The 12,709-nt window shown below is 36.4% G+C and overlaps 1 protein-coding gene across 1 annotated transcript in view; it reads left to right on the top strand.

The window, feature by feature from the left end:
• Positions 1–12,709, top strand: part of Ntan1 (N-terminal amidohydrolase 1) — a 52,956-nt gene that overhangs the window by 16,043 nt on the left and 24,204 nt on the right. The window lies entirely within an intron of this gene.

Raw genomic sequence — 12,709 nt, 5'->3', positions numbered from 1 at the left:
TTACCTTGAATATATCGACTTAAAAACAAAAAGTGACTTGTGCCACTTTCAAAAATAAACGGCTCATCTAAGAAGCGACGATTTTTCGGACCTCGCGGCTCGTTTTTATAGAAATTCGGGGCAGTCCGCAAAAAAAAGGTAGCAGCAAGCATGCTGGTTGTACATTAACACGTTCCGTGCCGAGCTTTTTTTACTCGAATCTTCACACTTTGATATTTTACTAAAACTTGATGTATTACGTGCAATTATTAATTCTCGTACACATAACAACGTAACAAAAACTTATCAACGCCCATTCTTGCGGTGGAAATTGATTCTTCGGTTCTAAATTTCTTGTAAAGAATTTGTTCAGTTCACTAAGTAAACATGCAAGCGTGTATCATCGATGGTACACGTGGCACGGAACGTGTTAAATTGCTAAAGTTGTTTTTAGTTTCGGGAACTCCTGAAGCCCGCCAACAGGGCACAGTAATTGGCGAAAGGATGACCACGCGGTTCATTTTCTTACCGACGCTGACCCGTTTGTAATGTTACTTTCAATCCCGAATCCCGACAGCTGATCTTACAATCGTCCCTAAGCATCTTCGTGGACTGTCGCTTCAAATGTTCACTAACTTAATGCTTCACTCCTTGCACTACGATGTGTTTCACAACTGCACTGATTAGCACTTTTTCGTTCTTAATAATTTCCCTGACAATCTTTATTCTTTGCAAGTATTCATCGTTCATCGACTTTGAGAATGGGAGAATTATTTTTAAGATTATGTATATAAAATCTTCACCACCAGTCTGATCACTATTTTCAGTAGATGTCTGGGATCTTGTTCAAACTGAAATCTGATGCAGTTCAAGTAATATTGAGGGAAAACAATTTTTGCGAAAAGTGGCTGTACTTGGAAATTTTTATCCCAGAAACTATTGGTCGTGTCGAGATGTACTTTTTTAAATTTTTCCTTGGCAAGGATCCATCTTTCTAAATAAATTTTCATTACATTGAACAATTGTTTTTACAACGTTGAAAATTATAAAGAAATTCTTGCTTTTTAAGTACGGGCTCGAGGTCGCGTTTTTAAAAATTGACAAAATTACTGTCGCATTCTCCTCGGATCTTTCTGTACAAAAATATATTTGTCGTAAGATGACGCGACGCATATTAATACTAGAACTATCGAGCTCTTAACGAGACTAATGTATATTGTTTTATAACAGTGGCAAGGTTGGCTATGATAATATGTGCTTGAATAAAGAAGTTTATTTACAAATTTCTTCTGGAGACATTTTTATAATATCTGGAATTGTAAAAGAAAAGATCAGTTTGACTGTTTTGGTAGTTCTAACGTTAAAGTCGCAGTAATATATATATATATTAGTGATATATTATTGCAATGAAATACAAAAACACAATCAGAAAGTTTTACAGTCGCGAGGATAGTCTCATTTATATCGAAGAAGAATTTGCAGAAAAATTTTATTAACCTGCTCTTGGCAAATGACGCGCTTTTTGCAATAATCACATTTGTCGGTACTAACGTGTTCTTTCATTTAGTATCCATGGAAAAGTGTCATTGCTCAATGGAAACCACGGGAAGGTGGTGGGCTTATTCCATTAGGAGTAGATAAGGATGGCACAAGAGGTATGAGAAGGATAGATTCAGTTTAAATGGCAGGGGTTAAGGGTTACGAGTTTAATGAAGTGTAACGCGCACAAGCTTACAAAGGCCATTAAAGAATCAAATTCTTATACCTGAAGCTTTATTCGAATGGGCAAAGACATCCCCTTTGCACACATTACTTTCCATTGTGTAAGTCAGGAAGAACAGAAAAATCTTACTGCTAGCTTACAAAAGCTCGCTTTGCAGCAGCATTAACGATCTCACTGGCACTAGAAGCTTCCATAGTTTCAATATCGCACGAACAAATTTTATGCAAAACTTGTTTCTCTGATAAAAGATGCACCGCGTTCAAGCGTAATGTAATAGTATCGACCACTTCCTTACTCGTAACCCTTAACCCAATCATTTAAACCGATCCTATCCTCGTCAGCCTTCTTGTTCTACACCCCTCCCCCATGGAAGAAATCCATCATCACATTCCCGTTGTTTCTAGGCTTATGCTTTTTTTTAAATTTCAGAGACATTCTGTATACAGCGTGTTTCAGCTAAAGGAGACCACCCAAGTATCTGTGTTATTTTTGGAGATATTGACAAACTTTCTTAACAATGGTTATTTTGGCCAGGAAACTTTATAACATGGCGGTAATAATTATTTTGCAGCTGGAGAATTTTGTGGAGATTTCAAGGACACCTTTTATATATTGGTATCTTATATTTCTGTATACCCTGACCCTGGACAACTTACGTTAATAAATATTTCCGAACACAACAGAGATGTTTAGGTGGCCTCCTTTAGCTGAAACAGTCTGTGTAATAATTGCACGTCTACACGATTGAGATAATAAATATGAATGAATAATAATGTAAAGCTGTATTAGTTTAAAAGTCATTTACAATGTCACTTCTAATCCCTGTGTTCCCTAATCGTGATAAGAGAATTTTCGAGACCGGCAGTTAAAGTGTTAATCAATCTTTCCGCTCGACTCGAAAACGTGTTGTACTTCCTTCAGCGGAATTCAATAATTTCGTCGACCGGCATTCGGCGTCGAAACGAAATACGCGCGAGTCCCGCACGGGCAACTGTGCGCGCCACGACGAAATACGCGTTGCACTTTGGTCGTGATCGTAGTCTCTTGGCCACGGCCGGGGTCTCGTGCTTAGCTGAGATTTACGCGTACAGGTATATCAGGGACACCGTAAGGATCGTTATCTCGGATGTTCGTGGCTTTTAAACGATTATCCAATGACGATCCACGATGACGCACAGCTAATTCCATTAATTAATCGACGCCCCTCTTGCTCGAATCTCGGCGATTTGTATAGAAAATAGCAGTGGTGGCGTATTTTTCATTTCTAAGCTCGCAAGCGAGAAATTCGGTTACGATGTGCATTTATCTTCGCGTTAGAAAGCTGATTCAACACTAGGTCCGTCGTGTAGATCAAAATGGCTCGTTTTTTAGGCTTTCTATTCTATAATTACTCCAGTTAACACCATACCCGCAGATGACTCACTTTCGCGTCAAATTGATTTATTGGCGATAGATCTTCCATCTCGCGTTTTCAGTCGTAAAGTTGATTATTTTGTTTTATTACTTCTATTGTGTATGCTTCTTACAAACGAGTGTGTTAGAATCATAGCGGCGTGAGTCACATTTTCGAAAATTTTGATTTATGTCTTAAAATGCAATCTATACCTGCCATCATGTTAGAAATTATAACGTTACTATAAATTAACTTATGCCTTTCGCTGTCACACTTGCCATCCGAAGCACGTATTCCATACAACTGTCGGTCAAAGGCTAGCAATATTATTGGAACTCCGAAATAGATATGCATACCTTTCCTTCGTTGACGCGCTGTCTTCTCAAGAGTCCAATGAAACCAATTCAAGGTCAGCGTTTCATATATCTGTTGTCGTTAATAAATTACTGCAAAATGACTCAGGATCATTAAATGATAACATATTTAACCCTCATCTGTCTCTCGTCTTCCCAACTTAATTTGTTCCTCAATGTGAAAGTGACACAATGATAGAAAATCAATGTTATGGAAAGATTAATATTCAGCATTGCAAATCCCTTCTTTAAAAACGGAAACCTGAGTTATATACATATATACACGTATATACATACTATTTAGTTGGAATCACTGACAAATAGGAGTAGATGAGGGTTAATAAATCATTTGGCGTTTTTATGATATACATACTTATGCAACTTAGATTCAATAATTTTAATCACGTAGACAGCTATTTGAATTTGTTCCCCTTTCTTCAATCTACTAGGCAAAGAGAATTCATGTAGTTTATAATATACTTACATATATATACAAATTCAAATTATGGTTGAATTATGGTATTATATGGTATATTATGGTATAAATTATGGTTCTCTCAAATTATGGTATGAATTTATTCCCTTTTCTTCAATCTACTAGGCAAAGAGATATCTTATATATATCTGATATATATCTTATATATATATATAACTTAGATTCAATAATTTTAATCACGTAGACAGCTATTTGAATTTGTTCCCCTTTCTTCAATCTACTAGGCAAAGAGAATTCATGTAGTTTATAATATATATATATATATATATATATATATATAGTTTATAATATACTTATAATATACTTATATTATATAAACTACATGAATTCTCTTTGCCTAGTAGATAGTATATATATATATATATATATATATATATATATATAATAAGATATATATATATATATATCAGTATATTATAAACTACATGAATTCTCTTTGCCTAGTAGATTGAAGAAAAGGGAACAAATTCAAATTATATTATATATACATATATATACATTTAAGATCGGTGAGAATAGCTTTAAGATTGTCCAGGATATTGTAATCAACATGAAGGAAAAAATAGACTTTTCACGATTAAATAAGTTGATTAACCGCAACGTTCTTTGTAAACTCCGGTGATTATCTAGCGGCTTCCAATATAAGGATTCGTACGTCTACGTTGACAGTGATTAATTTCTCATTCGGGTTTGCGGGTTAATCTCTTGTCTTCCGTGATTTATTTCAAACTTGCAAGAGTTTCTTTCGAGTTAATAACGTCCTAGTAAAAAGAAAAGAATACGTTTTTATTATAGACACATATTTTCTATTATAGTTTAATATTCGTTATTGCAAAATATTTCTTTCCGATTGATCGGAACTAATAACTATTTATATTAACACATGTTAAAACGGAATAACTTTTCTAAAATTGGACCAAATGATGCGTACAATTATTATCATATATTATTATCATTTATTATTTTCAATCTTCTACAAAAAATAATCAAAAACTATACAAAATTCAAAGATTTTGTCATCTTTCATAAGTCATCGTGATCTAAAAAATGCGTTCCATAAATTTTCGTTGCAGGTATACTCAGTTACAAAAGTTGAAAAACGTGATTTAAGACAAATTTTCCGTCATCTGCCTCAATAGAAATTATTGCACAAATATATTTATACATTGTATAATAAATTAGTCGTATCTAGTAGTAGCACTAGTAGTATCATCTCTCAATAATTCTAGACCCTCGGTTCAATTTTAAAAGAGTTATTCCGTTTTAAAAGATATCCGCATATATTTGTTTATATAAAACCTTATATATTAATTTCAATCTAAAATTTCCGTTTTTGCATCGGTATTATGAAGTAAGCTATAATAATTGTTGTCTCTCTACGGTGACCCATTTTTAGGAACCCATGTGCTACGAGTTCAAAGCATGGGAACTATGAACGATCACTTTATAGTTCAAGATTAACTTGGATGACCAGCTTTACGGGCTGCTAACAGGCACACTTTGTTTCCTAGATCAAAGACAAATTAATCCTTTGATTAAAGCGTGATAATCTCCCGATAGTTGTTATAATCGGATAGGCAGTTCGCGGTCTAATTATAGCTGCAGTAATAGTAAGAATTTGTACTGTTACGAACAAAAAAGGATACAGGAATATACATAAACATATTGAAAATTCAGTTGTAAAACGGTAAATGTGTTGTATTGCTAAAAAGTTTGCCGAACGTATGAATACGTCCTTCGTAGTTATTAATAGATGCACGATTATGCTATGTGTATGCACTGCATTATCTCATGGAGAGAAATACGATTTTGTTTGTGGACATTGAACGTGTTACCGTACTATTTATTTAGGAGATTAGAAGGACAAGTATCATTTTTCTAAGTATAGAACGATTCGAACGATTTAAACGAACTATTTAAACATGGAGCAAAATACACACATACATACAATAAATACATAACTGATCACGTTGCTCACATGTGCAGCTGTTTATATTTTCTGTCAATTCTCGTTGATTCGGGTATAGCCAAAATGAGTGGTTTCTGTTTTTTATCTTTTGCAGTTCTGATATTATGAAAATGTTTCTGAGAACAATTTTTAAATAAACTTCTTTACTCAAGCATGCAACATATCGGAGAACGTATGACGTTTAAATAAATTCAAACTTAAGCTCATCGCGTAACTTTAGTTAATTATTTCAGAAATTACTTAACCTAAACACCTTTCCAATTTGCGGCCTAATAATGCTTAAGATCACTTTTATTAAAGAAAGTTTCTTCGTATAATAAATATTATGTGTTAATAGCTAATTAATTGGAACTGTACAAGGAAGTGCAACATTCTTATAACTGTCATTTAAAAATTTATCGTGTACACATATACATTTGCCATAAACGCAATCCAATAACTCTCAGTCGAACAAAGAAGAAGTAGGTAATTGTATATAAATGCACGCAATGCTACGTAGATGCATTACAAACAAGACAGATTTCAACCTAGATGCAAGCATAGATTAAGGTTATGTATGTTGGGTGTACTGTAGTAGTTATACGTGCGCGACACGTTATGTCGTTACCGTCAGCAGTAATGTGAACGGAATAAAAGAAAATTGTCCCCAATGTTTCCACCACTAATTGTTATAAAGTAACAATAAAAGTCACTATCTTTACTCGTTTATATTGTTAAAATCATTCTTAAATATAACAGTAATTCATTTATTCCAGCAGATGTGAGCTGAACAGTAAAATAATTAAAGTGACAGTGATAGGGACGCTAACAGCAGTCCAATAATTCTGAATATACAGCGCCTCATAGTATTGTCACTTAGTGTAGAGGCAGTAGACATGTTCCGAGTATATCGGTAAGAGAATTTCGTTCGGCATCGTCTTGATGCGGCGAAGATCGGTGAACGGTCGGTCTTTGAGATTCTCGGTAGAATCACCGGCCATTAGAATACCGCGGGGCCACGGAGAACAGGCTGATTCGAGGAAAGGCACGCGTTAATGGCTACGGAGCTTTTGCACGCTTAAATAAATAACTGCATCGCCGCATCGTCTGCTGTGTAATTACGCGCGCGTGTACGTACACGCTATACACGTAGCTACGGCGAAGGTATACCGGGCTCTGGCGTGCATTCTACGAGTAATCGGTATAGAAAGAAGGGAGAAAAAAGGGGGAAGAAGAGGCGGTGGATAAGGGGTCTACGGCTACGGTATGCCGGTCTTTCAAAATTATAGCCTCGAAAAGATCGAGGCTCACGAGAATGGGAAAGACTCGAGTCGATTCCACTCGATTTCACTCGACTCCACTCGACTCTACTCGTCTCTATTTCACTCTACACGACTCGACTTTATTCTACTCGATTCTACTTCACTCTACCCGACTAGACTCTATTTTACTCTACTCTACTCTACTCCATTCCACTCCAAGCAACTCCACTTCACTCCACTCCACCCCACTACACTCTACTCCACTCCACTCCACTCCACTTCACTCCACCCCACTACACTCCACTTCACTCCACTCTACTCCAATCCACTCAACTCCACTCCACTCCACTCCATTCCACCCCACCCACTCCACTCCACTCCAATCCACTCAACTCCACTCCACTCCATTCCACCCCACCCACTCCACTCCACTCCACTCCACTTTACTACACTCCACTCCACCCACTCCATTCCACTCAACTTCACTCCACACCACTCCATCTCACTCCGCCCCACTCCACACTAATCTACTGCACACCACTTCACGCCACACCACTCGACTTCACTCTACACTCTAAGTGAACTCTACTTCAGTCAACTCGATTTTGTTCTACTCCGCCCAGTCAGCTCGCGTCGAATGGTAGAGAGTCGCGAATTTTACAACGAGTTTGGGCCGAGTTCGAAGAGATCGAAAACGTCGCGGGGCGACGCGTTGCGGGAACGAATGAACGAATTCCGCGAGCGAGATCGCGATGTCGATCGGCCAGGTGAACCGATGGAACCGAGGCCGATCCTCGGCCAGCGTGTACACATAGCCTCCTAGAGCGTTTGAGACCGATAATTAAGGTAATGGCTACTTTTCAAGTGGATTTCCGTGTGGCTCGGTTCTCGTAGCCAGCCAGCCAGCCGCCGGTCTGCCTCTCCGCCGATTATGGTCACGAAGGGCGCTCGCCGATCTGCTCGTTTCTGGTCTGGCCCATCCTGTCACCTTCTCTCTGGTTCCCTCTGGTACCCTTTGGCTCCCTCTGGTACCATCTCCCTCCGTCGATCCCACTCCCACACCGCGTTCCTCGTCTCCTTCCGTTTCGATTCAGCCGCTGCTTCCTCCCGCATCCCTCCCACCCTCATAATTGTATGTAGCTCGACTCGAGCCGACCGTCGATCGTTATCCTCGATAATTCCGATAGCGAAAAGAACCGGCGAGCACGCGTGTGCTTTCTTTTCGTGATCGGCTCACGAATCGGGTCGCGACGCTGTGTTTTCCGTGAACTTCGAGGCGAGGCAACGAGAAACGTTTCCACCGCGCGACGACGCACAGTGCGGCGCTTATGTGAGCATACGGGACGAAAATCGTAACTTCTGAGCTAATAAACTTTCGACCAAAATGCCTTAATATTTTGTCAAAGAAAATACGAAGATGCGTCGATCTGCATAAAAATATTATGTGATTTCATAAAAAAAATTCTTGTTTATTTTTTGTTGAATAATCAAATCTTATGTATCTATAAGTGAATGTCCGCAGCTTCTCGCGAAAAAAGTTTCTATAGTATCAAAATGTACTATCCGACGGATATGTCGGAATAAGAGTCCCTGGATATTTTGGGCCTTTTTTTGAAAAAGCCTTATTTAAAGTGTACGAAAATAAATCGAATTTAATTATTTCATTTCGTGGTAATTATTTTACTGCATATAGGTATTACAAAATTGCTATAGATTAATTACCATAATATAAACACTAACCATCATTTTCTATAAAGATTACATCGTAAAATGGCCTTTTGTTCATAATTGCAATGTAAACAAACTACGCGGTATGAACCAGCGTGCTATTTGATTCTACTAATACTCGCTCGGCGAACTCATTTCAAATTAATCTCCTGCTCAATTTTTTGATCATTCTGTTGCTGAATATGATTATTTAGATATTTGAACACATCATACACATAGTTTTGAATAGATATGAAGCAGTGACTTTTGATTTTTGTCCACTGGCGGCCACATTGTGCGACGCGGCTATCTTCAGGTTTCGACACCGAGGAGTCGCCGTTATCGCTGCTCCAAATAGCCACGACACGCGTTCGCGTCCGTTATCTTACGATTCCGCGGGACGAGAATCGCTCGGCTATCCTACGGGATACGCGGCGCCGACAGTAAAATCAGAGACGAAAAACAAGAGAGTCCGATGAATGCATTTTTCATTTAGTGTCTCGTTAATAATTTTTCCAGCAAACGTTATTACGTATTGCCTAAGCTATCTGGCTGCAATGCACTATAATATCGCGACAGACTCGTTGACAAATTTCATACGTGATCTACTGTTATACGAATGTTGTTCGTTTCTTTTACATCGAAACAAAATTTACTGTCAAAGTCTAAGAATGGAAGTAATTGAACATATGCAAGAAATTGCCTCGTTTTATCAGGGAAATTATTAACACTAAACCTACGGAGGCGGTCAAAATGAACGGGATTTCACATTTGTTACTGTAAAATTGTAATACTCTTTTATAGAAAATGATTGAAAAGTTTGAACCGGGGACCATAACTGTTATATCATCAACATGCAAAAAGTCATTGTATAATAATAATTATTTTGGTGCAAATGTTTTTTGTTATAAATAATAGTTATGTGTTGGGGAAATTGTAGATCGATCTCGTATTATACAGGGTGCTTCATAAATACATGTCAAAGAATGTCGTATGAACATAATCTGTGCGAATTCAGTGCCAATTTCAGAAGATTTATTTGACGTTAACAATGTTCAGTATTATGGAGAAAACAGTTAACTAATTAAGTTATTGCGCAGCAGTGTATATATGTTAACATATAATATTGTTGCGTTTTTTCTTACTGTTGTGTCTCTTGAAACGACAAAGGAATTTGTTGTTCTCATTTCCAAAAAAAATATTAACACTAGGCAATGTGCCCCATCATATCAAACAGCTTTTGTAAAAACATCGCTTTCTGAGATATTCCACCCGTCTTAAACGGGACACCCTGTATAATTTAGTGTTATAATAGAATATAGTTAGAATATAGTGTATCGCGAAAACAGCATATTTTCAAGAAAAATGTTAAATGCAAAAGTTACTCGATTTCGAAGAGGATATACAACCATTTTATTTATTTTTTAAATTATCCGAATTAATTGTAAGGAACATAAGTTTGATCAAAATGACTTTCCTCTTGTAGTCACACGTTAATAAATTACACATAATATAAACATAGCCCGCAAATATGTACTTCTAATGTCTTCACAGTTTTGTATTTAACCTAGTCAATCTTGTAAAAATATGCATAAAACCCGTAGTGTAGTTATGATTGTGGATTTTTATGCAAAAATAAAAATTGTCTGCAATAACGAGAAAACAGTAGTTATATATAAACATATTTCTTCTTCTAATAAATTTAATACGTTGAAAATAATGCAACAGATGTATAAATGCATAAAATCCGCGGTCTAATAATGAATATACTCGTTTGAATTGCATGCAATTCCGAATCGATTACTTTTACAGTTTTCTTTCGTGGCAGAAACATAAAAGATAAACACAGGGGTATGTTATTTTTGTCAACCACGGTCGACGGGACCGAAAAGCCTGGTGAGGGGGTGCAGGAGACGGGGGAAATCACGTAGGAGGAGGAGGAGGAGGTAAGAAAACGTACCGCGGCGACCGGCAATCTGGTACAATGAATTTTCAAGAGTGTAATTTTCGTTGGCAACAATGGCCGTAAGCGCGCTGTATAATCTTACAGTCGGCCTCCGGCTCTAATTTTCCGCGCGTCGTGGGAATTTCTAGACGAGCGTTTGATGCGATCGAGTCCTTCCCGTCCGAGGATTGAGGTTCAAGCGAAGTCAATGCCGAAGTCGAAGTAGAAGTAGAAGTCTAAGTAAAAGTCGAAGTAGAAGTCTAAGTAGAAGTCTAAGTAGAAGTCTAAGTAAAAGTCTAAGTAAAGTCTAAGTAGAAGTCTAAGTAGAAGTCTAAGTAAAAGTCTAAGTAAAAGTCTAAGTAAAAGTTTAAGTAGAAGTCTAAGTAGAAGTCTAAGTAGAAGTCGAAGTAGAAGTTTAAGTAGAAGTTTAAGTAGAAGTTTAAGTAGAAGTCGAAGTAGAAGTCTAAGTAGAAGTCTAAGTAGAAGTCTAAGTAGAAGTCTAAGTAGAAGTCTAAGTAGAAGTCTAAGTAGAAGTCTAAGTAGAAGTCTAAGTAGAAGTCGAAGTAGAAGTTTAAGTAGAAGTCTAAGTAGAAGTCTAAGTAAAAGTCTAAGTAAAGTCTAAGTAGAAGTCTAAGTAGAAGTCTAAGTAGAAGTCTAAGTAGAAGTCTAAGTAGAAGTCTAAGTAAAAGTCTAAGTAAAGTCTAAGTAGAAGTCTAAGTAGAAGTCTAAGTAGAAGTCTAAGTAGAAGTCTAAGTAGAAGTCTAAGTAGAAGTCTAAGTAGAAGTCTAAGTATAAAGTCTAAGTATAAAGTCTAAGTATAAAGTCTAAGTAGAAGTCTAAGTAAAAGTCTAAGTAGAAGTCGAAGTAGAAGTCGAAGTCGAAGTCGGGTTTATGTCTAAAACGAATGAGACAGAAATAATTAGCCCTAAAAATTATTTACAAAATTTTATGCGATCATTAACCCCTTGCATAACAAGTCAGACTTGCGATGAAGATTTCATAGATAATCTACTAAATACAAATGTTATTCATTTCTTCTAAATCGAAACAAAATTCTATTTTTGTTTGTTATTAAGTTACTATTAACTAAACTATATTATATAAATAAGTAATCTTTTTTAATACGACGAAATAATAAGCATTTTATCTGATTTTGAAACAACAAGAACGTACATTCTAGTAAAAAAATTCTATTTTTCTAGAAACAAAATTCTATTGTTTTTGTTATTAAGTCACTATTAACTAAACTATTATTATACTATTAAAATAAGTAATCTTTTTTAATACGACGAAATAATAAGCATTTTATCTGATTTTAAAACAACAAGAACGTACATTTTTCCATTTTACGTACAGAATTATTATTTATTTTATTTATTTATCTATACCCTGCATCATCCCTTTAATATCTGTTATTTCAAAGCATTTTTATAATTTCGAATACACGCTTGGTTTATATTATAAAACTCTCATTTGAAGTATCTTTTTTGTCTTTGTTTAGTTCGCGAATATGTCACCTAAAAACGCATTTTCTAAATTTCCATTACAGGCTTAGGTAAGAAAGTTGAATTAATTGAACAAGTCGAAATGCTCATTCTCTGGAAAACTAGTCGTGTTCGAACAAAGTTATCCCGTTTGGAAAGGTGTTAACATACTTTCCGATGCGAGTGTAGATACTTTTACTTTACATCTCAAATCCACGATCTAATAATTCTAGTGTTGTACCGGATTCCTCAACCCGGTATCTAACAACCGAAGTTGAAATCATTGACTTTCCTGAACGGGAGGGAGAAGTTTTTTCTTTCGAATCTCGACTTAGGAACTAAATAGATTTGTTCCCTCGATAACAGGCACGTATCTCGTTTACGCGGCCGGCAACAGATCCAGATAAGGCTTGTTATGG

Source organism: Megalopta genalis, chromosome 10, assembly GCF_051020955.1.
Source record: "Megalopta genalis isolate 19385.01 chromosome 10, iyMegGena1_principal, whole genome shotgun sequence".
In the NCBI taxonomy this organism is placed as follows: domain Eukaryota; kingdom Metazoa; phylum Arthropoda; class Insecta; order Hymenoptera; family Halictidae; genus Megalopta; species Megalopta genalis.
Note: the sequence above shows the minus strand (reverse complement) of the source record. Positions and strands in the feature narration are given on the sequence as shown.